At 40.0% G+C, this 16,895-nt stretch overlaps 1 long non-coding RNA gene across 2 annotated transcripts; it reads left to right on the forward strand.

Annotated features, from left to right (window-relative positions):
* The first annotated feature begins 7,340 nt into the window (after positions 1-7,340).
* LOC133541735 (uncharacterized) lies at positions 7,341-16,468 on the forward strand. 2 transcript variants are annotated; one of them, XR_009803969.1, is made up of 4 exons: positions 7,341-8,070; positions 8,608-8,742; positions 15,399-15,474; positions 16,391-16,468. It is a non-coding gene; the product is annotated as an uncharacterized LOC133541735 (long non-coding RNA). The 2 variants fall into 2 exon arrangements; XR_009803968.1 differs by lacking the exon at positions 7,341-8,070 and having other exon boundaries at positions 8,134-8,742.
* The last annotated feature ends 427 nt before the right edge of the window (positions 16,469-16,895 follow it).

Consider the following 16,895-nt stretch of genomic DNA (forward strand, 5'->3'; position numbering starts at 1 on the left):
CGTTTCTTCAAGGATTTCAGGTCTTTCCTGATGTTGTGGATTTTAAGTGCCCTCTGGTTCTTGGCGTAAGGCTGCTTGGCTGCTCTTTCCTCCTCAACACCAAACCTCTCAGCGGCCATACACACTATGATGGTCGTCATAGTCTGATGCCTCCTCTCAACATCCCCTTTGGCTGTTACTTCCGGCACCTTGTCTGCATTCTCATCAAACATCTGCCACTCTGCTATTCTAGAGGCTTGAGGCCATCTGATCCTTCTCTTCTCGGACTGCCTGTTTGAAGGGACTTCTTGCACCACTTGGAGGCTCTGGGCTCAGTGGGGTACTTCCGGGCCCGACTCCTCCTCTGACTCACCATCTGCTAGACCTGTTCATTGTGGTGCTTCCAGTCGCTCCTTACGTTTCATCTTTGTTTGATGGATCTTTAGGCCCTTCTCATCCTTGCAGATCTTTCCGCACATGTACACTGAAAAAAGTTTCTTTTTGGAGCTGTAAACTCTATTAGAGTAACTGTCATATTTTATACCTAATATTTTTAACATTCAGTAAGAACTAGAGTTTCTTAAGTAAAATTAAACATTTTATTAACATAATACATGAATTATGGGGGAAGAGTAAGTTTTACTTATGTTTCCTCATACTATTTAAATGTTTGATAGTTGTACGTACATAAACCTAAAAATATTACATAAACTTTACTCTGAAAATCTAGTGTTTTGAAACGCATGCGAGACGACGCATGCGCACAGCACAACAGGCTCTGGCCGACTGGCTCTGCTCCGGCCGTTAGGATTACTTCACAGAGCACTGCTAGGTGGCATTATGGGTAATTTTTATCTTGCGTTTGTAATGTGTTACAGAGTCTATGTTTATCAGAAATGTATTTGGTGTGAGTTCACAGAGTGTGGCGCATATTAGTAAGAATTTTAAAGTTGTTTATATTACAACCGTCAGTGTAAAAGGTATGGCTGTTGAACAAGTATGCATTGCAATCTCCAGCAGGAAACAGCAAAACGCATGCGTCCTATCGGCACGCAGACGTTAGACAGAATGGTATACATGTGGGCGTGAAGACATGCTGATGAGCATTGGTCCTCAACTACCGTTTCGTGTCCGCATAATAACTTCAGTTAAAGATTTGTTACTCTCACTCGTTGATTCCTGCATGCCATTGATAGGCGCATGAGTGAGATGAGATTGTTAGAATAGTTAGCGCTCCGACGGTCATTCAAGGAAAGATGGCATATAAAATATACTTAAAATTTTGAGTAAAATGATGGTCCTGCTAATGAAAAACAAGTAGACCTTACTTAATTTGTTCAAATAAATATAACTTAAAACTTGGATGTAACTAAGTAATTGTTACTTAATATCTTCACAACTGTTATGTTATATGGCAAGTAGAATTTACTTGATACTGGCAAGTGAGTGTTACTTGATATTGCAGCATTAAATTTTACTTAAATCATTTGCGTGCAAATACAATAATTTTTTAAAGTAAATCTTCTGAGTTATTTTTTTCAGTGTACTTTCTACTCGTCAACGTTTGTCCATTGCTTTTGTTCGTTAACCTTGAATCCGTCCGGCTGGGGACCTCATCCCCCCCCTCTCTCCCTTGGCTTCCCCTGGGGGTATAATTCCTTTCTTTGTTCTGTAGCTTGTTTCGGTCCTCCTTCACAGGAGATGTGTTCAGGGCCGCTAACCGGTTGCCGTCTTTCAGGGCTGTCATCTGTCTCTCCAGCTGTCGCCAAACTATTCTTGGTTGTCAACCAGACTGTTACTGGTGGTCACTGGTTTCTCCAGTCTAACAGTTGTAGAGATACATCTCATGGTACAAAATTGTGGCACACTTCAGTGATTATCCTGAGTTCATTGGGTGTTTCAGGCCTTTCGAAATCATACAACATTTCTCAGACAGCCCAGCTGAGGTTCATGACGCCTCAGCTGGTGCCCCAGCAGCACGTAGACATTTGATCAAATACATTTTTGATTTTATAACTGTTCCTTTCACTCACATATGTAATATTTATTTTATAAAATGTGTTTTTCCAATGAAAATGAAAACGACAAAAGTTATTCCCATCTTCACAAGAATCAGAATCAGAATCAGAAATACTTTATTAAACCACGAGGGGAAATTAAAATTTTTAGCACAATCCCAAGATCAGACAAATATTACAGAGAGACAAAACAAGATTGCTGACGGGTCTGCCAACTTCCGACGCCCCCTTACAAAGAGTAAGTATACCGTAAGTGGAGATGAGCATCAGTTTACAAAATATTGGCCTATATCTTTATTCTCGCAATTTTCAAATGTCTTTGAAAATTATTTTTATTAAATTCATATAGTTATATTGGTAAGAATCACTTGCTAAGTGTACACCAATACGGTTTTCGATCAAATAGGTGCACTTCCATGGCATTGATAGAATTAGTTGGAGGTAACCACTGAGAAAGAGTTCACTGTTGGCGTTTTTATTGACCTGAGCAAGACCTTTGACGCCATTGATCACACATTTAATTTAAATTAAGGTTTTGCTCATGATTGATTGAAAAGTAATCTTGGTAGCATATGAACAATGTAGATTCAGAAAAAGAGGTTATAACACATGGAGTACCCCAAGGGTCTGTACTGGGACCAAAATTGTTTTTATTGTTTATTAATGTTATCTGTAAAGTCTTTGAAAAACTAAACTGTATTCTCTATGCTGATTATACAAGCCTGTACTCTTTTGGGCAAGACCTTGGCCACCTCCTTGAGACCGAAGAAAGTGAACTCCACATATTAAAGCAATGGTTTGATGCAAATAAACCATCAATCAACCTAAATAAAATAAAAATATCATTTTTGGAAATAGGAAAAATAACATACAGTGTCACATAAGAATTGATGATATAGAGATAGACAGGGCACATTCAGCAAAAAATTTGGGAATCTATATAAATGATAAATCAAATTGGAAACTCCACATAAATATACTCAAGACAAAGATGGCTGGATGTTATAAAAAATTTAAAACTCTGTAAATCAAAAGGCTCTTAACTCTTTCATACTCCCATATTTCAATTATTGTGTTGAAATCTGGGTTAAGAATTACAAATTGTTTATTGTAAATTATGTGGATTATAATGACCACACCAATGCTCTGTTTATTGAATTAAAAACATTAAAACTGCATGATCTTGTTGATCTCAACACTGCTATTGTGACGTACAAAGCTCATAACCAACCGCATTTTGCCTTGGTGTCTACAGGAGAGGTTCAAACCCAGGGAGGGTCCCTATGACCCTAGAGCAGTGGTTATCAACCTTTTTTCAGCGATGAACATTTTTTTCAATTCAAGTACCCCCTAATCAGACCAAGGCATTTTTGTTTGAAAAAAAGAGATAAAGAAGTAAAATAAAGCGCTGTGTCATCAGTTTCTGATTTATTAAATTGTATAACAGTGCAAAATATTGCTCATTTTTAGTTGTCTTTCTTGAACTATTTGGAAAAAGAGATATAGAAAAAACTAAAAACTTGTTGAAAAATAAACAAGTGATTCAATTATAAATAAAGATTTCTACACATAGAAGCAATCATTGACTTAAAGTGCCCTCTTTGGGGATTGTAATACAGATCCATCTGGATTTATGAACTAAATTCTATACATTTTTTCGCAAAAGAAGAAATATTTAAAATCAATATTTATGGAACATGTCCACCAGAGATGCGCGAATAGGCAATTATATCATCCACCCGCCGTCCACCCGAACCAACATTTTATCAGGACCGTACCCGCCCGCCAACCGCCTGCTGAATTACATCAGAGGTAGGCCACCTTTACCACTCACAGAGCTAATAAAAACTGTTTCACAGAATAATGATGACATTTGGAGCTGCTAACGTTCTCGCGACTATTCATTAAAGGTCATCCTAATGACAAGAATATGGACGTGCTGTGAAGCCATTGCCTTTGACACCTTCAACAATATGTACGAACCAATAGTTGGTCCAGCAACATGTTATGTGCAGCTTCTGCAATCACACGTTTGAGATTGAAAGGCGTACTGGGTGATACAGAGTACACTGATGGTTGTGATGTAAACAACTTTAACACTTACTAATATGCGCCACGCTATGAAGCCACACAATACAAGATTGAAAAACACATTTCGGGAGCACATCCTCACAGTAACACAACACAAACGCAACACAACTAATACCCATAATCCTTTGTATTCATGACACTTCCTGAATATATTTTACACCCCCGCACCCCCAACCCCGCCCACCTTACCGACGCACGGGGGAAGGGGGGGTTGGGAGGTGGAAGGGTTTGGGGTGTATAAAATAGTCAGGAAGTGTAATGAATACAAAGGAATATGGGTATTTGTTGTGTTACGTTTATGTTGTGTTACTGTGAGGATGTTCTCCCGAAATGTGTTTGTCGTTCTTAATTGGTGTGGCTTCAAGGCGTGGCGCATATTATTAAGAGTGTTAGAATTGTTTATATCACAACCATTATTGTACTCTGTGTCACCCAGTATACCTTCCAGTCATGTGTGTGTGTGTGGATGTGTGTGTTGCCGCGGGTGCCACACACAACATGAGGCTGGACTGAAAAGCATATCGTGTATGGTGTATGATGTAGAAGGCGACAAAGCCATTGGTTCCGTAGCACGCACTTATATTTAAAATCTGGGTGACTGTTAGCAGTCATTCAAGAGAAAAATAGCGTCTCCTATCGTCTTCTTTGCTTTTTGACACAGGTCTTAAATGGCTCTTTGAATGGCAAAGGAAACCGACCCCAGAACCATGTATATCAAATATCTTCGGATGGTTCAACCGCCACCTGCCCGAATCTAATTAAAATCTATTTTATCGTCATGTCAACCGCCCGACCCACGGTTTACCCGCGGACTCCGCGGATGAAACCGCAAACCGCGCATCTCTAATGTCCACAAAAAATCGAGATGTCAACACGGAATATTGCATTGTTGCATTTCTTTTCACAGTTTATGAATTTACATTCATATTTTGTTGAAGTATTATTCAATAAATACATTTATTTATAAAGGATTTTTGGATTGTTGCTATTTTTAGAATATTTTTAAAAAATCTCACTTACCCCTTGGTTTACCTTCAAGTACCCCCAGGGGTAAGCGTACCCCCATTAGAGAACCACTGCATTAGAGGATCATAGGGACTGTCTTTCAGAAAGCAGACATAAGAACTAGCTTAAAAGTAGATGTGTTTCTGTCAGGGGGTCCATCTGTGAAAAAGCTTGTATGATGCCTTAAAATGTTCGAGTTCCATTCCCACATTAAAAAACTGTTTTAGAAAAATATATCACTCTAGAATCAACACCAGTCATCAATACTATGATCAATGTTTGTTCCAAAACTAAATGTGGGATATAAATAATAATGAAAGTGTTTGTATATAGTATATTCCATCCATCCATTTTCTACCCCTTGTCCTTTTGGGGTTGAGGGGAGTCGCTGGAGCCTATCTCAGCTGCATTCAGGCGGAAGGCGTAGTACACCCTGGAAAAGTCGCCACCTCATCACAGGTCCACCATATAGTATATTATTGGTAAAAAATGTTTAACCTACACATGTACAGGGATATTTCACAAATGTTTGGCTATATCTTTACTGTGTAAATATTTGAACAGTATTCATGTTTTGTACAAGGTGTTTTTATAATAGTTTGTGTATAGGAAATTTCATATTTCTTTGAAGCTCAAGATCAGAGCCCGATGTCTCATGGTTTTACTACAGCTTGTGTTTGAGATTGTTTATAGTGTTTGGCGAAATAAGTGCTCAACTTCAGCCGAAACCCTTTTGGTCCGTAAAATTGTTTCAGAATGTAAAACTGTTTGTTTATTTTGTTGACCACTGACTGAAGAAGAAAATATATCATACATCATACATTATACATAATTTATCATACATCATACATCGTACATCATATATCATACATCATAAATCGTACATCATATATCATACATCATATAACATACATCATATATCATTATATATATATCATAAATCATATTACAAATATCATACATCATAAATCATACATCATACATCATGCACCATACAGCATACATCATACATAATAAATGGGGCGGTATAGTTAGTAGAGTGGCCGTGCCAGCAGCTTGAGGGTTCCAGGTTCGATCCCCGCTTGTGCCATCCTAGTCACTACCGTTGTGTCCTTGGACAAGTCACTTTACCCACCTGTTTCCAGTGCCACCCACACTGATGTAAATGTAACTTAGATATTGGGTTTCACTATGTGAAGCGCTTTGAGTAAAAGCGCTATATGAATTTAATATATTATTATATTATTAAATTGGCCCTAGTGTGTGAATGTGAGTGTGAATGTTGTCTGTCTATCTGCGTTGGCCCTGCGATGAGGTGGCGACTTGTCCAGGGTGTACCCTGCCTTCCGCCCGATTGTAGCTGAGATAGGCGCCAGCGCCCCCCGCGACCCCGAAAGGGAATAAGCGGTAGAAAATGGATGGATGGATGGATTATATTATTATAATTTAATAGATTTAATTCACTTCACTAATTCACGTCACATACATTATACATCATACATCATACATCATTCATCATTCAACATTTCTCATTCATCATACACCATACATCATAGACCATACATTATACATTTTACATCATACATCATTTATCATACATCAAGTATCTAGTATCATGCATCGTATATCGTACATCATACATCATACATTATACATCATATATCATACAACATATATCATACATCATATATCATACATCATTCAACATTTAGAATATATCATATATAATACATTCTATGTCATATCTAATACAGCATATATCATATATCAATGGTGATGGGTCAAATGCAGAGAATGATTCCGCCACACCTAGTGTGTGTGTGCGTTTGTCAAAGTGACATATGGGGACATTTTTATGAAATTTCACCTTACATATGAGGACCTGTTGAAATATGGGGACATTTTCCATGTCCCCATATTTCCCGCAATGCTATCGTGTTCTAGACCCTCCCAGCATGTTCCCAGACCAAAAATCTCTAAAGTCTTCATTTGTCAAATTTTCAGAAAAAGTGTGTGAAAGTGTGTTTAATTTTTTGGGTCACCTTCGATTTTGCCCCTAGTGGCCATCTTTGCTATTATGACACACACACACACACACTTGTCCTCATATGTCATATGTCCTCATATGTCATGTGGGTCAGAAACTCACACACTCCGACATTTTGAAAAACATCTAACCATTACAGCAATAAACATACTCTTGAATTCTGAATCAAATAACAACACATTTTCAACTGATCTGATGATCTCAACCTTTTTTATGTTAGTTGTATCTATTCATTTGGTTTATCTGGAGAGGATTTGTGCTGGACAATCAATAATAAAGGGATTATGGTGATGATTTAATCGGTTTGATTCAGTATTTTACTGTATTGGGCTTTTTTCTATTCTGTTGTCTAAAATACAATGCCGCACAATAATTACTTTAAATGTGCCTGAAAAAAAACCTTCAACCTTGATTGAGACAAAGGCGATAATTCAAATGCAATTCAAACTACATCCAGTATTTAATATTTTCAAATGGTTACAATAGCACATGATTTTGGTATTTTTATCTTTGGGACAAATTTTGGATTCAATTGGGGATTGTTTTTGGAGGTATTCACTTCACATTATGTTCGAGATGCTTACTTCCGCCCACTCTGAAGAGTCTCGGCGTCTGATTGGTCCAATTTTCATTTAGGCGCTGCCTGATTGGCCAGTGGATGATGTCTGCTCCTAACAGAGGGCTAAATCACTAGTTAACTATTTTCATCTTGGAAGTTATACAGCTCACGTATCACACTTAATATTGAATATATATAAAAAGGGTTTTCCAAAAGGACCATTTATAATCGAAATACAAAACTTCACACACGATTTTGAGCACAACAGAGCGCTCAGTGAGCAGCACTTCCGGGACCTGCAGCACCGGATGGGGACATCTATCTTGGCCACAAACCATCTTTGACAGTCTTCGGCAGCATGGTTGAATCAGGTGAGCATAAAATGGAGTTTAACGTAATTAAATAGACCAAAGTTTTTTAACATAGGAAAATAGTTCATTATAAAGAACAGTAAAATGTTTTTTGTTATTAATTGCAACCAGATTTGATTTTATGAGGTTAAATAAAGCATTTCAGTTCTGGGCCAAGGCCAAAAGGCATTTAATTTTTTTTTTTTTAAAGTTGCAATGAAGATTATAAGTAGCAGTGATTGGCACACACTAGGTGTGGTGAAATTATTCTCTGCATTTGACCCATCACCCTTGATCACTATGCAAGTAAACCTTGTCTTAATTTTAAACAAGACAGACTAAAGTTCTTCAAATTGTTTATACTTTTTCTCAAATACAAATATTTCAAGCTGATAAGCACTGTGGAGTTGGCATGTTACTGATATTGTTACATTAGTTCTTTGTTTGAGAAGCTACATGTCTGCATTGAGCCTAAACGTAACAGTTTTTGAAGGGTTTAGTTCTTTGTTTTATTTCTGTGTCACTGACTTTTTTCATTTTTATGTGTGGATTTGTTAGGCGCATCAACACATGATATAGACATCGTGCCCAAAAGAAGAGCGAGATGTAATCCTGAGGCTGAAGCCACCGAGTTTATGTGATCTGGATGTGACAAGTCTTGTTTTAAGGCCCAGTGGATCAATGATTGGAAAGGTATGTCTTGTTATGTAACATATCAATGGTAACTGTATCAACATCTCATTTGGATAATTTCCTTACTGTCTAATAGAGGTTGTATTATATGGCTTTAATTAGAAGTGTTTGGAATATCAATCAATCAATCAATGTTTACTTATATAGCCCTAAATCACTAGTGTCTCAAAGGGCTGCACAAACCACCACGACATCCTCGGTAGGCCCACATAAGGGCAAGGAAAACTCACACCCAGTGGGACGTCGGTGACAATAATGACTATGAGAACCTTAGAGAGGAGGAAAGCAATGGATGTCGAGCGGGTCTAACATGATACTGTGAAAGTTCAATCCACAATGGATCCAACACAGTCGCAAGAGGATCCAACACAGTCGCAAGAGTCCAGTCCAAAGCGGGTCCAACTCAGCAGAGAGAGTCCCGTTCACAGCGGAGCCACCAGGAAACCATCCCAAGCGGAGGCGGATCAGCAGCGCAGAGATTTCCCCAGCCGATACACAGGCAAGCAGTACATGGCCACCGGATCGGACCGGACCCCCTCCACAAGGGAGAGTGGGACATAGAAGAAAAAGAAAAGAAACAGCAGATCAACTGGTCTAAAAAGGGAGTCTATTTAAAGGCTACAGCATACAAATGAGTTTTAAGGTGAGACTTAAATGCTTCTACTGAGGTGGCATCTCGAACTGTTACCGGGAGGGCATTCCAGAGTACTGGAGCCCGAACGGAAAACGCTCTATAGCCCGCAGACTTTTTTTGGGCTTTGGGAATCACTAATAAGCCGGAGTCCTTTGAACGCAGATTTCTTGCCGGGACATATGGTACAATACAATCGGCAAGATAGGATGGAGCTAGACCGTGTAGTATTTTATACGTAAGTAGTAAAATCTTAAAGTCACATCTTAAGTGCACAGGAAGCCAGTGCAGGTGAGCCAGTACAGGCGTAATGTGATCAAACTTTCTTGTTCTTGTCAAAAGTCTAGCAGCCGCATTTTGTACCAACTGTAATCTTTTAATGCTAGACATGGGGAGACCCGAAAATAATACGTTACAGTAGTCGAGGCGAGACGTAACAAACGCATGGATAATGATCTCAGCGTCTTTAGTGGACAGAATGGAGCGAATTTTAGCGATATTACGGAGATGAAAGAAGGCCGTTTTAGTAACGCTTTTAATGTGTGCCTCAAAGGAGAGAGTTGGGTCGAAGATAATACCCAGATTCTTTACCGTGTCGCCTTGTTTAATTGTTTGGTTGTCAAATGTTAGAGTTGTATTATTAAATAGAGTTCGGTGTCTAGCAGGACCGATAATCAGCATTTCCGTTTTTTTGGCGTTGAGTTGCAAAAAGTTAGCGGACATCCATTGTTTAATTTCATTAAGACACGCCTCCAGCTGACTACAATCCGGCGTGTTGGTCAGCTTTAGGGGCATGTAGAGTTGGGTGTCATCAGCATAACAGTGAAAGCTAACACCGTATTTGCGTATGATGTCACCTAGCGGCAGCATGTAGATGCTGAAGAGTGCAGGGCCAAGGACCGAACCCTGGGGAACTCCACACGTTACCTTAACGTAGTCCGAGGTCACATTGTTATGGGAGACACACTGCATCCTATCAGTAAGATAAGAGTTAAACCAAGACAGGGCTAAGTCTGACATACCGATTCGTGTTTTGATACGTTCTAATAAAATATTATGATCGACGGTATCGAAAGCAGCGCTAAGATCGAGGAGCAGCAACATAGATGACGCATCAGAATCCATCGTTAGCAATAGATCATTAGTCATTTTTGCGAGGGCTGTCTCCGTCGAGTGATTTGCCCTGAAACCGGATTGAAAGGTTTCACATAGATTGTTAGACGCTAAGTGTTCATTTAACTGCTCCGCAACAATTTTTTCGAGGATTTTTGAAATGAAGGGAAGGTGAGACACCGGTCGGTAGTTTACCATGAGGTCAGGATCGAGGTTAGGTCTTTTAAGGAGAGGATGAATAACCGCTTTTTTGAATGCTAGGGGAACAGTGCCCGAGGAAAGTGATAAGTTTATAATATTTAGCACTGATGGACCTAATAATACAAAGAGCTCCTTGATCAGTTTCCCAGGAAGAGGGTCAAGTAAACATGTTGTTTGTTTTATTCCATTTACACGTTGTAACAATTCCTCTAATGTTATTTCCTCAAAACGAGAGAAACTATTTTGGAGGGCAGTATCCGCCGTATATACAATCGTGTCAGTGTTAATAGAACCCCGTTGTAGCTGGGACGCATTGTCTTTAATCTCCTTTCTAATGACTTCAATTTTCTTACTAAAGAATTGCATAAAGTCATCAGCTGAGTGGGTGGAGCTACTGGAAGGAGTCCCTTGTTGGGTTAGCGATGCTACCGTACTAAACAAAAATTTAGTATCGTTTTTATTACGGTGGATGAGATTTGAGTAATAATTAGCTTTAGCTAAGGTAAGCATGCGTTTATAAGTTATTAAACCATCACTAAATGCTTGATGGTGCACCTCAAGTTTAGTCGTGCGCCATTTGCGTTCCAGCTTTCTGCATAATAATTTCTGAGCTCTAGTTTCTTCTGTAAACCACGGGGTGCGCTTTTTTGGAGCCTTTTTTAACTTTAGCGGTGCTATGTTATCAATGGTTTCGCGCAGGGCGTCGTTAAAATTGTTAGTGAGGTTATCAATAGAGCCCACATACTTTGGGAATGGTGCCATTACCGAGGGCAGTAGGTCAGCAAGAGTTGTCGTTGTGGCCGTATTAATGTTGCGGCTGCTATAGCAGTTATTATTATTATTAGTTTGACGAACATGCGTCTGAACCTCGAATTTTATAAGGTAATGATCGGACAATACTTTAGTATACGGGAGTATCGTAACTTTGGAAGCGGTGATCCCCTTGACAAGCACTAGGTCTATCGTATTACCGTTGCGATGCGTGGGTTCATTTATTATTTGTGTGAGACCACAGCTATCAATTATACTCTGGAGCGCTACGCACGGTGGGTCCGATGGGGTATTCATGTGGATATTAAAGTCCCCCATTATGATTATATTATCGGCGTGTGTCACTAGATCAGCAACGAACTCTGAGAATTCATTGATGAAGTCCGAACAGGGCCCTGGGGGGCGGTAGATAACAGCCAGGTGTAGAGGCAGCGGTGTGACAGACCTCATAGTAAGCACCTCAAACGATTTATATTTATTATTTATGTTAGGACTAAGGTTAAAGTTTTCGTTGTATATTAGAATAACAGCGTTCCACGTCCTAAGAGCTAGCTTCTGTAGCCGAGGATCGGACCGCCAAGTGCCCTGCCTTCGGCTGCCGCCCAGCTCACAATGCACCCGACCTCTATGGCCCCTCGGAGTCTTGTTCACGAGTGGGGGAAGAGTGGATCATGAGATCGACAGGCGGATCGGTGCGGCGTCTTCAGTAATGCGGACGTTGTATCGATCCGTTGTGGTGAAGAAGGAGCTGAGCCGGAAGGCAAAGCTCTCAATTTACCGGTCGATCTACGTTCCCATCCTCACCTATGGTCATGAGCTTTGGGTCATGACCGAAAGGACAAGATCACGGGTACAAGCAGCCGGAATGAGTTTCCTCCGCCGTGTAGGGGTGCTCTCCCTTAGAGATAGGGTGAGAAGCTCTGCCATCCAGGAGGAACTCAAAGTAAAGCCGCTGCTCCTCCACATGGAGAGGAGCCAGATGAGGTGGTTCGGGCATCTGGTCAGGATGCCACCCGAACGCCTCCCTAGGGAGGTGTTTAGGGCACGTCCAACCGGTAGGAGGCCACGGGGAAGACCCAGGACACGTTGGGAAGACTATGTCTCCCGGCTGGCCTGGGAACGCCTCGGGATCCCCCGGGAAGAGCTAGACGAAGTGGCTGGGGAGAGGGAAGTCTGGGCTTCCCTGCTTAGACCGCGACCCCACCTCGGAAAAGCGGAAGATGATGGATGGATGGTATAACAGCGGTATATGAAAACGATGTTACTAATGCTGTTACTTTTACCGGTAACGAGTAATCTAATAACTTTTATGTACGCTACAACGCTGTTACGATGCGTTTTATGTAATGTGGCATGCTACTTTTGATGTGATTGTATGTCAACAAAGACAGCGTTAGAAGCACAAAAGATTTAGTGCAGGTAATATCTTATTACTAATGAAAGCAACCCCCGGAAGTAATTACGAACACGATATCAAATAGAAAGAGGCCTCATCCACACGCAAACAAAAACATTCAACAGAACTATCTTAACTGCCACTGCTAAGCTAAAAAATACAGCTGAACTATTCTGCTATGTCTGGGCGCTGACGTCCCACTTGGCAAAAGGCACAGCTTTTTAAAGGCACACACACACTCTGCTCTCGTGAAATGTCTCTCAACTGCATATGCTAGATATTTAAAACTTTTCTTTTTCAAGTAACACATTAATTACAAACCCCGTTTCCATATGAGTTGGGAAATTGTGTTGGATGTAAATCCAAACGGAATAATTTTTTTTACAAATAATAATTAACTTAGAATTTCATGGCTGTAACACGTGCCAAAGTAGTTGGGAAAGGGCATGTTCACCACTGTGTTACATCACCTTTTCTTTCAACAACACTCAATAACCGTTTGGGAACTGAGGAAACTAATTGTTGAAGCTTTGAAAGTGGAATTCTTTCCCATTCTTGTTTTATGTAGAGCTTCAGTCCTTCAACAGTCCGTGGTCTCCTCTGTCGTATTTTACGCTTCATAATGCACCACACATTTTTGATAGGACTGCAGGCCGGTCAGGAAATTACCTGCACTCTTTTTTTATGAAGCTGAACACGTGCTGAATGTGGCTTGGCATTGTCTTGCTGAAATAAGCAGGGGCGTACATGAAAAAGTTGGCGCTTAAGTGGCAGCAAATGTTGTTCCAAACAGATGGGTAACTTACAGATGTGTAAGTTACCCATGCCTTGGGCACTAATGCACCCACATACCATCACAGATACTGGCTTTTGAACTTTGCGTCGATAACAGTCTGGATGGTTCGCTTCCCCTTTGATCCGGATGAAACGGTGTCGAATATTTCCAAAAACAATTTGAAATGTGGGCTCGTTAGACCACAGAACACCTTTCCACTTTGCATCAGTCCATCTTAGCTGATCTCGGGCCCAGAGAAGCCGGCGGCGTTTCTGGATGTTGATAATTGGCTTTCGCTTTGCATAATAGAGCTTTAACTTGCACTTACAGATATAGCAACAAACTGTATTTAGTGACAGTGGTTTTCTGAAGTGGGCTTCACGGTGGCAGAGGGGTTAGTGCGTCTGCCTCACAATACGAAGGTCCTGCAGTCCTGGGTTCAAATCCAGCCTCGGGATCTTCCTGTGTGGAGTTTGCATGTTCTCCCCGTGAATGTGTGGGTTCCCTCCGGGTACTTCGGCTTCCTCCCACTTCCAAAGACATGCACCTGGGGATAGGTTGATTGGCAACACTAAAAATTGGCCCTAGTGTGTGAATGTGAGTGTAAATGTTGTCTATCTGTGTTGGCCCTGCGATGAGGTGGCGACTTGTCCAGGGTGTACCCCGCCTTCCGCCCGATTGTAGCTGAGATAGGCACCAGCGCCCCCCGCAACCCCAAAAAGGGAATAAGCGGTAGAAAATGGATGGATGGATGGGTTTTCTGAAGTGTTCCTGAACTCATGTGGTGATATCCTTTAGAGATTGATGTCGGTTTTTGATACAGTGCCGTCTGAGGGATCGAAGGTCACGGTTATTCAATGTTAGTTTCCAGACATGCCGCTTACGTGGAGTGATTTCTCCAGATTCTCTGAACCTTTTGATGATATCATGGAGCGTAGATGTTGAAATCCCTAAATTTCTTGCAATTGCACTTTGAGAAACGTTGTTCTTAAACTGTTTGACTATTTGCTCACGCAGTTGTGGACAAAGGGGTGTACCTCGCCCCATCCTTTCCTGTGAAAAACTGAGCATTTTTTGGGAAGCTGTTTTTATACCCAATCATGGCACCCACCTGTTCCAAATTAGCCTTCACACCTGTGGGATGTCCCAAATAAGTGTTTGATGAGCATTTCTTAACTTTATCAGTATTTATTGCCACCTTTCCCAACTTCTTTGTCGCATGTTGCTGGCATCAAATTCTAAAGTTATTGATTATTTGCACCAAAAAAACGTTTATAAGTTTGAACATCAAATATGTTGTCTTTGTAGCATATTCAACTGAATATGGCTTGAAAAGGATTTGCAAATCATTGTATTCTGTTTATATTTACATCTAACACAATTTCCCAACTCATATGGAAACGGGGTTTGTACTTAATTTAATAATTAATTACATTTATGAAAGAGTAATTCTGTTTGTAATTGAATTTTTTGTCAAGTAACGACTATTATTATTCCTTTTTAAAACAGATATTCCAAACATTGTTAATTGATAAACTGTTTTATCAGGATATGGTGTATTTGCTCTTGCATCAATTTAAAAAGGTTCTTTTGTGGTCGAGTACCGAGGGAAGTTCATCTCAAGACATGAGCGGGACAAGAGACAGAAACCCTCTATAAATATCTTTACTATTTATCTGGCATTATATGCTCATAATGTTAACAACAAAAAGTGCTGATAATGTTATAATTAATAAGTTCTAACATTATTTTTATGTGTTTTGTTGCAGACACCAACTGTTGATGTTCTATCTCAACATTCTCCAGATTCATGTGAGCGATAAACCGACTTCATCCCTCCAACAGGTTATTACTTGACTATTTTATTATCCATCCATCCATCCATTTTCTACTACCTGTCCCTTTTTTGGGGTGGCGGGGTGTGCTTGAGCCTATCTGAGCTGCATTCGGGCGGAAGGCGGAGTACACCCTGGACAAGTCGCCACCTCATTACACGGCCAACACAAATAGACAACATTTACACTCACATTCACACACTAGGGCCAATTTAGTGTTGCCAATCAACCTATCCCCAGGTGCATGTCTTTGGAGGTAAGATGAAGCCGGAGTACCCGGAGGGAACCCACGCAGTCACGGGGAGAACATGCAAACTCCACACAGAAAGATCACGAGCCCAGGATTTAACTCAGGACTACTCAGGACCTTCGATTTGTGACACACATGCACTAACCCCTGTACCACCGTGCTGCCCTATATCTGCTAAAAACTTGACACAACCTATACTTCAAAAGACATTTAATCCTTTTAACCTCTCACAGATCAGTTTATATGACAACATTTTTTAAGGGTACATCCATGTTAGTCAGTGTGGAAATAACAACTCATGTTTAGCAAAACAGGAGATGTTACAGGTCAGCAACATGAATTCTGTATGTGATCACTTGTCATGTACTCATATTGTTTGAACTAAAAAAGACTTCAGTGTGTTTCATATAAGGTCCTCATATTTTCTGAACCACATTAGTGTGTGTTACAATGTTTAATTCAAAGCTTAAAATGAGTGTTTCAATCCAGGTCCTCATATTTTCTGAACCACATTTTAGTGAATGTTGCATTCTTAAATAATAGTCTAAGAGCTAAAACGCTATAATAATCTTTACTGTTTATGTAGAATTATATGCTCAGAATATTATCAACCAAAAGTGGTTGTTAATGTTATAATTAATTAGTTCTGACATTATATTTTTGTGTTTTGTTGCAGACACCAACTGTTGGGGTTCTATCTCAACATTCTCCAGATTAAGATGTGAGCGATAAACCGACTTCATCCCTCCAACAGGTTATTACAAGTCTATTTTTACTATATCTGCTCTAAATGTGACCGAACCTGTATTTTGAAAGACATTTATTAATTTTAATCTCTCACAGATCAGTTTATTTGACAACATTTTCGTAAGGGTACATCCATGTTAGTCAGTAAGGAGTTTGGAACTCATGTTTAGCAAAACAGGAGATGTTACAAGTCAACAACATACATTCTACATGTGACCACTCGTCATGTCCTTATATTGTTTGAACCAAGAAAGACTTAGGTGTGTTTCATATAAGGTCCTCATATTTTCTAAACCAGATTAGTGTGTGTTACAATGTTAATGTCCAAGCTTTAAAATGAGTGTCTCAATTCAGGTCCTCATATTTTCTGAACCAGATTTTAGTGTGTTTTATATTCTAAATTAATTGTCTAAGAGCTGAAACTCTGTAATAAT

Source organism: Nerophis ophidion, linkage group LG23, assembly GCF_033978795.1.
Source record: "Nerophis ophidion isolate RoL-2023_Sa linkage group LG23, RoL_Noph_v1.0, whole genome shotgun sequence".
Lineage (NCBI taxonomy): Eukaryota > Metazoa > Chordata > Actinopteri > Syngnathiformes > Syngnathidae > Nerophis > Nerophis ophidion.